Here is a 13,110-nt window from a genome sequence, read left to right on the forward strand (position 1 = left end):
CTAGATAGGAAGGTCTGGAGGGCGCGAATTACGGCAGAGGATTAGGGCCAGTTTGGGTCGCTAGTGTAGGAAATTACTTGGTGGGGGTTTTATTCCTGTTATGATTCCATGTTCCGTGTTCCATGTTTTATTACGAATCTGTGTGCTTTCCTCTGTTTTATATTACTCATGGGTGCAGTATTTATGTTGTGTAATCTGCTTCTGTGCTTGACTATGTGTCTGTGTGGTATCTCGTGCCTTGAGTCGGGGGTCTATCGGAAACAGCCTTTCTACTTCATCAGAGGTAGAGGTATGGACTGCGTACATCTTACCCCCCCCAGACTCCACTAGGTGGGAATACACTGGGTTTTTTGTTGTTGTTGTTGTTGCTTCTCTTCCCTTTGAGGAGTGAAATATGATTTTTTGTTGTTACTATAGTTCTTGTTGTCGAACTCTTGATTTGATTTATTGGTGTTTTTTTTAAAGTTTTTTTTCTGTTGCTTGTGTTTGTACAAACAAAACAACAACGTTGGTGTTGTTGGTCAAAGTTCATGTTATTGGTGTTTGAGTTGTGTGTTGTGTTGCTGGGTTGATTTATTTTTTGTGGGTTATTGTGCTTGGTGAAAATAGTGTATTGATATCAAATGGTGAGATATTATTGTTGTTCTATCAAATAAAATCTTGCTAATGGTTTATTTTTTACAATAGATAAACCATCTGTTGCATCATATGAACCATCTGTTGGATGAAATCTTAACAGCTATTCCAACAGATGACAAGTCCAAGACTTTGATTTTTTTCAACAGATCATTCATCTATCCAATAGATGACCCATCTGTCCAACAGATGACCCATCTGTTGGAAGAAATCTAAATAATTTCATAATAGTTCCAATAAAGCACTCATTTGTTTCAACAGATGAATGCTCTGTTGCACAGACCAGTCATCTATTTCAACAAATGAGTGATCTATCGTAAGAAATCACAGTAGTATTGAAACTATTTTTATTGTTTTCAATAGATTACTCATCTGTTGCAAGAGGTTAGTTATTTGTTGCAACAGAGGATTCAACTATTGCAATAGCTGAGTAACATGTTGGAACTATTATTTTAATGTGAAGTACTTGTTATATAATATGGCTATCAAAAGAAAAAAGAGAATCAAGTCAAAGTAAAGGAATAAGTGAAGCAACTAGGCTACATCCACCACTCTATGAGCTTGATGTGCAAGCTATATCTCAATCAGAAATAAAAGAAAATGAACATGGAGAACACGAAAGTATCCAAGGAGATGATCTAAATACTAATATCCCTTCCGCTAAAGAGTTGGTCAAAACCTTCAGCATTGATAGTTCTCCTGTGAGAATGTAGTGCAATGGTGCCACAGATTTGACTGGTGATTTTGTGGTAAAGTCAGCCATGAAAAAATCTTTTGCTACCTTTAGAAAAAAACTTTGAGATCGAAAATTAGATGCTTATTTTAGGGACAACTGCTTTGGCCAATATCTTGATTTGCCAGAGAAAAACAATGCTAATTTTCAAATGACCATGGTGTGCGATCTCCTCAATCGTAGGTTTATGTATGAAAATAATGACTAGATAGATAAGGTGTGGATAAATTATTGTGGCATGCTTGTTTGTTTTCGTTGGAAGGAGTTTGTCATAGTTACTAAACTAAAATATGATCCTCCTTCTCATTCTATACTTATTCTAACCCAAAATAACACCATGTACAACAAAAGTCAAAGGCAAGTCAAGTGATGATGATAACTTGTTGTTCCTTATTGGTCCAAGCTTTAAAAATATAAATTTGATAGAAGAGTTGAAAAGTAAAAACTTTCAAAGAAGAACAAGAAATCATTGTGCTTGATTTGGTTAGTACATAATATTCTTTGGATGAGAGACGTTAACAACAATATACCACTTGATTTAATAAATCTTTCGCGGAATCTTGAGGCATTTAACAACTATCTTTGGGGTTATGAAAGCTTCAAAATGACTGTCAAATATTTGTTGACTCTATTGATGCCAAAGACAGTCAACTTATATAGTTTTCTGTGGGCTTTCATGGTAAATATTTTTTTTATTATGATTCGTTTATTTTTTATTAAATAATGCTTTTAATTTATTGGTATAATTTTATAGGCTTAGGCATTTGAAGTTTTTCCTTATCTCAAACAACAAGTGAACTACCATGAAGAACTTTCATGTTCAAGTATCCTGAGATGGTTGTCGGCAAAAACTGATAAAAAAGTAAAATTTCTTGATCTCCTCAACCCCCTGGCAAAAGCAGTAAATCTCATTCTAATTAAGTTTTTTATTTTAATTAATAATTTATTTGAAATATTTTAATCATCATTCTAATATATGTACTGATTTATTTTATATTGTACATACGTAGCTTGTTCTGACCAATCGAGAGTTGAAGATGCCATTTTTTCTTTATTTATAGTCTGTGCAAACTTTATTGGACCCCAAGGTCATTGATAGAAAAGGAATTATTTTGAGCAACAACTATCACAAGAAAAACACTTTGGGAGGGTGGGCTTGTTATTGTTTATAGTGTTAGTAGTGGTGGAGTTGTTGGTGGTGGTAGTGATGATAGTGCTGCTACTGGAGCTAATGATGCTCCTCTTGTAGTTTTTAAAACAAAACCAATATGATTATGATCATACTGGTTCTATAGATTTTGCCCCTCTTAGCGAATGTTGTGCATGTAAATGTTAAAGGCAAAACATAATGGGGTGATGATTAATACTATTAATACATTAACTGCTTTTGTAACGGAATTAATATCTAAGAGGGGTTTCATTCCATCAAAGAGGATTTCATATCAATACACTCCATTAGTGATTAAGGCTAAGAGGAGAACAAAAAAAATATCCAAGGCATTATCAAGCATACAAAAAAGCAAAATTACAACTCCTTTGTCTTTGTCTTGCACATTTGAGCAATGTACAAAAGCCACAGGAGAGCACCAAGATCGAAACAAGGAAAATATTTATCATCTGTTCCAACAAACAAATAGACTACTTATATGTTTCAATAGATGACACATCTGCTGAAAATTATCAAACAGATATAGATATCTGTTGTAACAGATGACTAACTTGTTGCATCAGATGCATTATCTATTGTAATAGATGTCTCATCTGTTGGAGAAAATAAAATAGGTCTTCCAACTATTTTAATTTGTCCTAATAGATTACCTATTTGTTGCGAAAGATGGGTCATCTGTTAGGACAAATTACATCAAAACTTCCCACTATTTTAGTTTATTCCAATAGATGAATCATCTGTTACAACAGATGGGTCATCTGTTGGAAAATATCATACAGGTCAACATATAGGTCATCTGTTGGGACAAATTAAAAAAGAAGGAAGACCAGTTTAATTTACTCCAACAAATGAGGTATCTTTTTCCATTTTTTTTATATCTCTGTGATTAGCATTGATAGTTCTGGCTTTCCAGGTAGATGTCACTGTAGAAGCTACTGCTGAACAACATACTATCACAAACTCAGTTGATAATCCATCAACTACTTCCAAAGAAGAAGAAAAAGTAAAGCATGTCAACCCGAAAGAATGGAAGAATTATACGTTTGAAAAGTTCAACATCTCGAATGAGGCTCCAACAAAACTAACAAAGTTGATCAACACCTATTCAGAATAGATTGCCAATGGGCTATTAAAATTTCATGCCAACAGGTACATAAATTATTTTTAAAAATATTGATTAATATAATTCTTTTTGTAAAAATATGACATTAACGCATATAAATTATGCAGATAACAAAATGCTGATCACTATAAAGTGTGAATCAATCGGGTCTTGTTATTGATATGTTCAACTTTGTTGTTGCATATTTCGAAATAAAGAATTGGTTCTATTTGATGGCACAATCCCAAACTTGCTGGAATGATGAGGTTTATTGTAGGTTATTTAATTGTATCTATTTATTAATTTTATAATCTGAATGTTTGATAATATGTGCAACACATCGATGTCATTTTTTTACCTAAAAAAGTAGGCCAAGTTGTAAACACAACAACAATACAGATACACAACAGGAAATTGTTTCTTCAATGCTATCATCAATAATGCCTACGATCTTTGTCAACAACAGCTGGAAGTTCCCTAAAATGTGGAATGTTTAAACAAAATCATCAACGGTTTTAGCATTCCAACTATCTTAACTTGGCATTTCGTGGACGAAGTGTACATCCCAATCAATTGAGGTGGTATATCTCATTTGGTGTTAGCTGTCGTTGTTCTAAGAGAGAGGTGCATCCGATTTTATGACTAGATGTCCAAAGAGACATTCTGAGCCGTCATCTGAGATACAAAGGTTGGCTAAAATATTGCCTACTTACCTTGAATTAAGTGGCTTTTTGGACCAAAAAATTCGTACTGATTGGTCGATGATTGAAACATATCGAGCTAAAACAGATAATTCATGGGATGTAGAATATGTTGAAGGAATTACTCAACAATCTAGTGGTAGCCTGTAAGTATCATGATTTAGTTTCGTAAGTTTCACAACTCTTACACTAGTTACAAGATATATCATTATCTAATTTTTACAGTCACAGGGATTGTGGTCATTTTGTTGCCGCTTACGCCGAGTATTTGAGCGATGAATTATATGTACCAAATGATGGACTTTATGCTCAATTACTCTGTAAAATATATGCTAACCTTTTATGGTGTTATGGAGACATGAAGGTAGAGAATCGGTCCATAAGCGACATTAAAGATCCACGACTATCAAAACCGAACTCCACACCACAGGATGAAGAACAACTAGTCAATATTGAGTAGATCTTTATAGCTTGAGTCTTGTCAAAGTAATAATCTCTCATTTTCTTAGGAATTGTTGGCTTCAAAATTTAAATTGTAAATATTTATCATCTGCACCCATGACAAATTTTTACATTTCATTTATTTGTTGATTTATTTACTGTAATTTGTGAAGACTTTGATTTATTTTATTTTGTATATGAATTTTATTTTTCCTTAGATTTGAACTTATTAATTGAAATGGAATTGTAAATTCAAATATTGCAACAGATAATGGATCTATTGCACATCTATTGTAAATTATCAAATAGGTCTTTGTGCTGGTTTGAATTATTCCAAAAGACCGACTATTTGTTGCAACAGATGCTTCATCTGTTAGAACAAATTAGAACAATAGTAATTATTATTGTACTAATTCATAAGTTTCAAAATTTAATAAAACAATACAACTGTCATCAGGCATAAAAAATTAAAAAAAAAATATTCTTTACTTAAACAATATACAATTAAGTTAAAAACTTAGAATAAAAATTGTCATCATTCTTTTTTAAACAAATGCTTCAAACTTTGATATACGATCCCAACATTCCAGACCTCTTACATTCTTGCCACAGTGTTGTTATTCAGTAAGGCCCTTGGTAATGATATTTCGGTGCCGGTTAGCAAACATTCGATATATGCAGGCCAGTATGACCCGCACGCGGCACCGATTTTATTTTTTCAGGGTCCTTTTGTCACTCTTTAAAATTTCATTTTTTAACACTTCCTCTGGAAAGTCTATCATTAAGTCACTTCACTCCAACAATTTGGGGACAAGTCCAATAGTGGAAGCACTTTACAAAAAACTCCCATTCCTCGAAGCATGGTAAGTTGCAGTCATAAGCATTAATCTGTCTCTAATTGAGGAGGATCTCAAGAGTCAAAAAATTTGTTGTTCCAGGTTCATGGCTGTGAGAATTTTCTTTGCCCCGATCCAACTCATGTCGCATGGAAATGGCCTTTTTCTTCTAACATAGTTAATCACATCTTCATCCCATTTGAACTGTGAAATTAACATCTCAAGATCTAGTCCACCGGGAGTTGCCTCTTTGGTACTGATTACATCGTACCTAGGCTTGAAATTGTTGTAGACATTGAGGTCCATTATTCTACCATCAAGATCATACGTTTCGTCGTACGCAAGGTTCCTTGCCCCCATGAGGCTGAGAATTTCATCAACATACTGTTATATAAGAAGAAATTTTTTTAAGTAGGTTAGTAATTAAAAAGAACTGAAAAAATGCAACTGATTGACCATCTATTACAATGGATGGTCCATATATTGCAAGATATGGGTAATTTCTTGCAACAGATGGTTAGACTATTGCATAGGTTCTCTGAATTTGTTAACAGATTACCCATCTTCTGCAACTTATGCAACTGATTACCCATCTGTTGTGTAGCTTCTCTGAACCTGTGTTAATAAATTAACCAATCTACTACAACTTATACATCAGATGGGTAATATGTTAAATAAGATGACATACAAGGTGAGTTTATAAAAAGCAAAAACTTACCTTGTCCTCGTACTACATATACATCCTTGTCATCATCTTGAAGTCTTTAGAGAAAAGTAGATTCATCATGAAACACCTTAGGGGATACTTGGAATTTATGTAATATCTCAGAGTAATTAGCTTGTTGTTGCTAACTAATGTGTATATGTCCATCTTCCTTAATTGTACTTGAACTTCATCAATATTTAATGGAGGAGGATTTGCAATTTTTCTTTATTTTCTATTTGAGAGTATACATCCAATTAATTTTTCTTCTTCCTAACCTCTACTGTAGGAGTGTATGACTCTCTCACCTTCTTGGATGGTATGACACCCCACTTAGACGTCAATTCCTTAATAACATCAGTGAGATCATCTATTCTTTTGAAGAGCTCATCCAATATTTCCATGCACTTTTTGCATTTGCAAAGAGAACATGAGCTTGAAAAGAGGTGAGTTGGACCACTAAAAGGGGTGATGTGAAAATCATCATCTTTTAGAAGGTTAAATTTGGTTTCTGACATATTTAGTTTTTATTGAGCATCCACAACATGCTTATCAGTATGGCTCGCACCAATATCAACAACTCCACCATCACCACCATCACTACCGAAACCCCCATAAGAAGCACCTGAATCTATTGTAGTTGGTTGGTCATGAAAAGCCTCAACATGAGGCTGAGCTTGCCTAACTTCTCTTCTTATGGTAGTTACTTTAGCTAATTCCTTCTTTACTAACTCCACTGTTGAGTCTGCTATTGTATGAACAAGACCTAGAGTCATAAAAGAAGTAATCCGGAACTCTTGCTCAGTAGGTACAAGCCATGGATGCACAACCTATAAATAATATTAGATATGTTTAAATCAAATAATAATAATAATAATTTACAATTGGTTAGGTAGTATGTTAACAAAGGCAATAGATGAGCTTTATGTTACAACAGATGATTTATCTATTGTAATAAATTAACCATCTGTTGCAACAGATTACCCATCTATTGCATAATTTACAGTAGATGGATTATCTGTTAAGTCTGGTTTAGATAACCAAAGAAACAGATGGGTAATCTGTTGCAAAACATGACTCATCTATCTCAATAGATTATCCATCTATTGCACCAGTTAAAGAAGATGGGTAATCTATTAAGATAAATTGTAGCAAATGGTCCATCTGTTGTAATTTATCTTAATAGATTACCCGTCCACTACAACAGATGGTTCATCTGTTGCAACAGATGGCCCATCTATTTCAACATCTTTCGTTGAGTCAAATTATTTTATTTCCAGAGGATTAAAGAGATCAACCTCCTTAATTTTTGTATTGATATTCGCAGCCAACCACCAAAGATCCTAGGAGGATAAACCTCATCCGGGTAATCCTTTACCTTTTTTCTTAGGTGAGGAATGGCTTTAAACGCTAAAGCCTAAAAATTGTAGACATGAAACAACCCAAAGAAAGTCATAATAATTATTCAATATAAATTAATGCAAGAGTAAACAAATAGTGATTAAATTTACCATGAAATCCCAAGGAGAGTTTTATAAGTTGATCGTCTTTAGGGATAGTTATGTCAATAAATATTTGACTGTAAACTTGTAGCTATCATATCCCTAGGGATAAATGTTTAATTTATCCAAATCCTGAGCGAGCACCAATAAATCATCTTTTATGACTTTGTTGATGTCTCTTGCAAATATAATGGAATGGACAAAACAAACTAAGCACATTTCTCCCTGTACTTCTTTGAAATGTCCTTATTCTTGTAATCTTTTATCAACCTCATGGATTTGTAGCCACGTCTAGCAATGGCCAATAACCCATTTATATTTTCGTTGTATTTTTTGGTTTTGGTGGGTGGTCCCTTAGACAATGTCTTGCCTTTATTTGTTGGTGGTGGTTTGCGTGTACTGCTCGCCTTGAGATTTTTGATGGGTGTTTCCTTGAGAATAGGTTCATCTAGATGATCGCATCTCAACCCAGTCATTATGGCAAACTCTTTCATGCCAAAGGAAACTAGCGTGACACAGTAGGTAATCCATATTTCATCCATCTTTTTGTCCCCTCCTTCAAATCTTTATCATCACCCGCGTACTTGATCCTGCGTTTGAGAAGACCATATACTATGCTCATTTGGAAACGGACACTATTGTCCTCAGGCAGGTTAAGAAAGTATCCAAAGCAGTTGGACCTAAATAAATCCTCAAGCTTTTCCTTCCTCAAAATATTCCTAAAATCATCACAATTTTTCCCCAGAAGAGATTTAACTACAAAATCACCAGTTAAATCTGTAGGGTCATCTATTGGCATCTTAATTTGAAACCTTTCAATATATATAGTTTTGACAGGATCATGCTAGGATTTCAATCTTAATTCACGACCCATCGATGATGCATTATCATCATCTTTATCGTCCTCACTTTCTACTTCCTCATCTTCTTCTTTATCCTCATCTTTTTTTCTCCTCACTTTTAGTTTCCTCACCACCCTCTATAGAACCTTCTTCACCATCTTCCTCTATTTTGTTTTCATATCTTTACTTAGCTTTACTATTTCCTAAAAGAGATTGTTCAGGAAGTTCCTCCGAATCCATCTGTACTCTAGCCTTTTTTGCTAGTTTGTCAAAAGTTGATCCACTTTTACTTTCTTTTGTTTTGGGTGATATCTTTTACCTACAAACAAGATAAAAACAAAAAAAAATTACAATTTATGTTCGCATAATTTAAAGAAAAAAAGATAACATAAAATGGGTCATCTGTTGGAAGAAATCAAAATAGTCTTGCTACTGGTTTGATTTCTTCTAATAGGTGATCAATCTATTGCAACAGATGTAGAATATGTTAGAAGAGCTATTTTGTTTTATTCTAACAGTTGACTCATCTATTGAAACAGATGGAGAATTTGTTAGAAGACCTATTTTAATATCTTCCCATAGATGTTCTAGTTGTTGCAACTGGTAGGTCATCTGTTGGATGTTATCAAAATAGGTAGCAGTTCTATTTTGATAACTTCCAACAGATGACCCATCTTTTGTAACAGATGGGTCATCTGTTGGATGAAATTGAATCAAGTCTTCCACCATTCCATCAGATGTGTTATAGTTTGGGCAATGAGACACCCCAATACTACCACATCAACACTACCAATACCACCAATAGCAACACTATTAATACCAGCACCACCACCACCAATACTAACACCAACACTACCACCACCAATACCAATACTAATACCAATACCAATACCAATACCAATACCAATACCAATACCAACACCAATACCAATACTAATACCAACACCACCAGCACCACCACCAATACCAAGACCACCACTAATACCAACACCACTAACACCAACACCAACACCAACACCAACACCAATACCACCAATACTACCACCAACACCAACCCCACCACTACCACCAATACCAATACTACCAACACCAATATCAATATCAATATTAATAATAACACCACCAACACCACTACCAACACCACCAATACCAACACCACCAATGCAATACCAATACTAACGCCAATACCGTCACCACCAATACCAGCACCAATACTACAACCAATACCAACACCATCAACACAAACACTGCCAATACCAACACTACCAATACCAACACTACCACTAAAACCAACATCAACACCAATACCAATACCACCAAAACCAACACCAACAATATAAACAACATCAACGAAACAAAAATAAATAACAAATCCAACAACAAACTAAATAAAAACTTGGGTTTCCTTGGATTTCTCCAACATTTTTAAGCATCAAAACTCAAAATTGTTAACCCATTCTTGAATATAATACAACTAAAAGTATTCTTTTTTATGATTAAATAAAATGCCCTAATTTTTTGAAAAAAAAAAATATAAAACCCTTCTCAAACTTTGTTACCTGGGAAGATATAGAAAATAATGGATACAAGCAAGAAGAAAGTTGAAAATAACAACTATGTGGTTGAAAATGGGAAGAAAATTGATCTGTTGAGAGGGGTTGAGCAATCTATTGAGTATTGTTGTTTGTATTATTGAGAGAGAAAGAGATTTGAAAAGACAAAATATTTTTTCCAACTTGATGAAATGGTTTGAAAAATGATTGACCCCTTGCATTTTTATTACTCATTAATAATTATGGGTTGATTTGTATTTTGAAAAAGAATCAAGTTTTGAAAATGTTAATTTGGTCCCAATTAATCTTAATTAATTTTTAAAAGAGATAAATTTTAACTGTTTGATAATAAATAAAATTAATTTCACTCAAATTAGTTTTTAGTTTTCATATATTCAATTGTAAATTTAATGAATCTAATATTAATTATATATCTATATCTGTTTGATAATTTCCAATAGATAAAAATATTTGTTCCAACATATTACTCATCTGTTGATATAGATGAGTAATATGTTGAAAATGGTCAAATAGATAAAATAATATGTTGTAACAGATGAGTAATATGTTGGAATGACCAAATAGATAAAATCATCTATTGAAACAGATGAGTCAGCTATTGCAATAGGTGAATATATTTGTTTGATAATTTTCAATAGATGACTCATCTGTTGCAACAGGTTAAATCATTTCAAATAAAAATGATTAATTGATCACACTACTCAGGACGAACACAATAGTAGATCATGTGATTGCAATGAGATCAATCTAAATTGTAATTGAACTTATCAATTCATCTTTTATCCTAGCTAAATCAATATTGTTATAATAAATAATGTCTTGATTTGAATCATTTCAAGTAAAATTGGTCAAATTGATAGCTCTACTCAGGACGAATACAATAGTAGATCATATGATTGCAATGAGAACAGTCAAAATTATAATTGAAATTATCAATTCATCTTTAATTATATCTAAATAAATTTAGTTATTACAAATAATGGCTTGATTTTAACCATTTAAAGTAAAATTGATCAATTGATAACTCTACTCAGGACAAACACAATCATCAATTGAAATTATAATTGAACTTATCAATTCATCTTTAATTATAGCTAAATCAATTTAGTTATTATAAATAATGTCCTGATTTGAATCATTTAAGGTAAAATATATCAAACTGATAACTCTACTCAGGACGAACACAATAGTAGATCATGTGATTACAATGAGATCAGATGAAATTGTAATTGGATGCAATGAGATTAGTTGAAATTGTAATTTAAAATATAATTTCATATTTAATTCTAGCTAAATTAATTTATTTATTATAAATAATGGCTTGATTTGAATCATTTCAAGTAAAATTGATCAAATTGATAACTCTACTCTGGACGAACATAATAGTAGATCATGTGATTGCAATGAGATCAGTTGAAGTTGTAATTGCACTTATCAATTCATATTTAGTTATAGCTAAATAAATTTAGTTATTAAAAACAATGAATTGATTTGAACCATTTCACGTAATATTGGTCAAATTGATAACTCTACTCAGGGGGAACACGCTAGAAGATCATGTGATTGCAATGAGATCAATTGAAATTGTAATTGAACTTATCAATTCATCTTTAATTCTAGATAAATTAGTTTAGTTATTACAAATAATGGGTTGATTTAAATAAATATAGGACACCATATTGCATCAGATGACACATTTGTTGAAAATTATCAAATAATGACAGACATAAATTACAACAGATGATCAACTGTTGCGACAAATGACTTATTTATTAGAAATTATCAAGCAGATATAGATATATGTTACAACAGATGACTCATTTGTTGCAAATTATCAAATAGATGTAGACATTTGTTGCAAAAGATGACTTATCTATTGGAAATTATCAAGCAGATATAGAAATTTGTTGCAACAAATGACTCATCTGTAAAAAATTATCAAACAAATGTAGATATATATTGCAACAGATCACTTATATGTTGGACATCATGAAACAGGTATAGACATCTGTTGCAACAAAAGACCTATCTGTTGAAAGATTTTTTTTTATTTTAAAGCAATTATCTGTCCAAAATAAAAAAAGATAAAATACTAATAAGGTCAAACACTTTTAGGATAACTCAAAAACCCTCCCTTGTGTTATCTTATCTTGTCTTTTCAATTTCACACATCACACCATCTCCTCTTTCTTCTCAAACGTTCACCATCATAAATAAATATTTAAATCCATCTCTAGAAGATCTCCTCAACTATAAAATTAATTTTTTCCACTCTTTTTTTTCTTTCTCTCTCCTCTTTTTAGGGTAATCCCAACCATCTCCTTATTTTTTTCTCTTTTTTCTCTCCTCTTTTGTATGAGGATTCAGATCTCATCACCAAACAAATCTATAAACTTTCTCCTCTTTCTACACAAATATTTGTCGTCCACCTCCTTTTATTTTTTTGATCCCTTTGTTTTTGACATGACAGGTATGGTATACTTTGCTTTTCTGGGGGTCTCTACTATTCTTGCCTTCTTGTTTTTTTGTTTGCTTGTTTCATGAAATTTTTTATATCTTCTTTGATGAAAATTGTGTATATCATAATCTTACATTAGTTGTTTACATCTGTTATTTTTATTTATTTAGTCATTACCCATATCATATTTATTTATGGACTATTTTTTATTAAATAATTAAAAAAAGTCATGACCCTTGAGTTCTTCCAACAAATGGTTCATTTGTTGCAGCAGATTGGTCATCCCTTGGAAAAACTAAAAACCTGGATTGAGTTCTACCAACAGATGACTCATCTCTTACAACAGATGAGTCATCTGTTGGGAGAGCTTAAGAAGCTTGGAACTATTGGTGATGTTTGTTTATTTTGTTTGTT

This window comes from Capsicum annuum, chromosome 7 (assembly GCF_002878395.1).
Source record: "Capsicum annuum cultivar UCD-10X-F1 chromosome 7, UCD10Xv1.1, whole genome shotgun sequence".
Classification (NCBI taxonomy): Eukaryota; Viridiplantae; Streptophyta; class Magnoliopsida; order Solanales; family Solanaceae; genus Capsicum; species Capsicum annuum.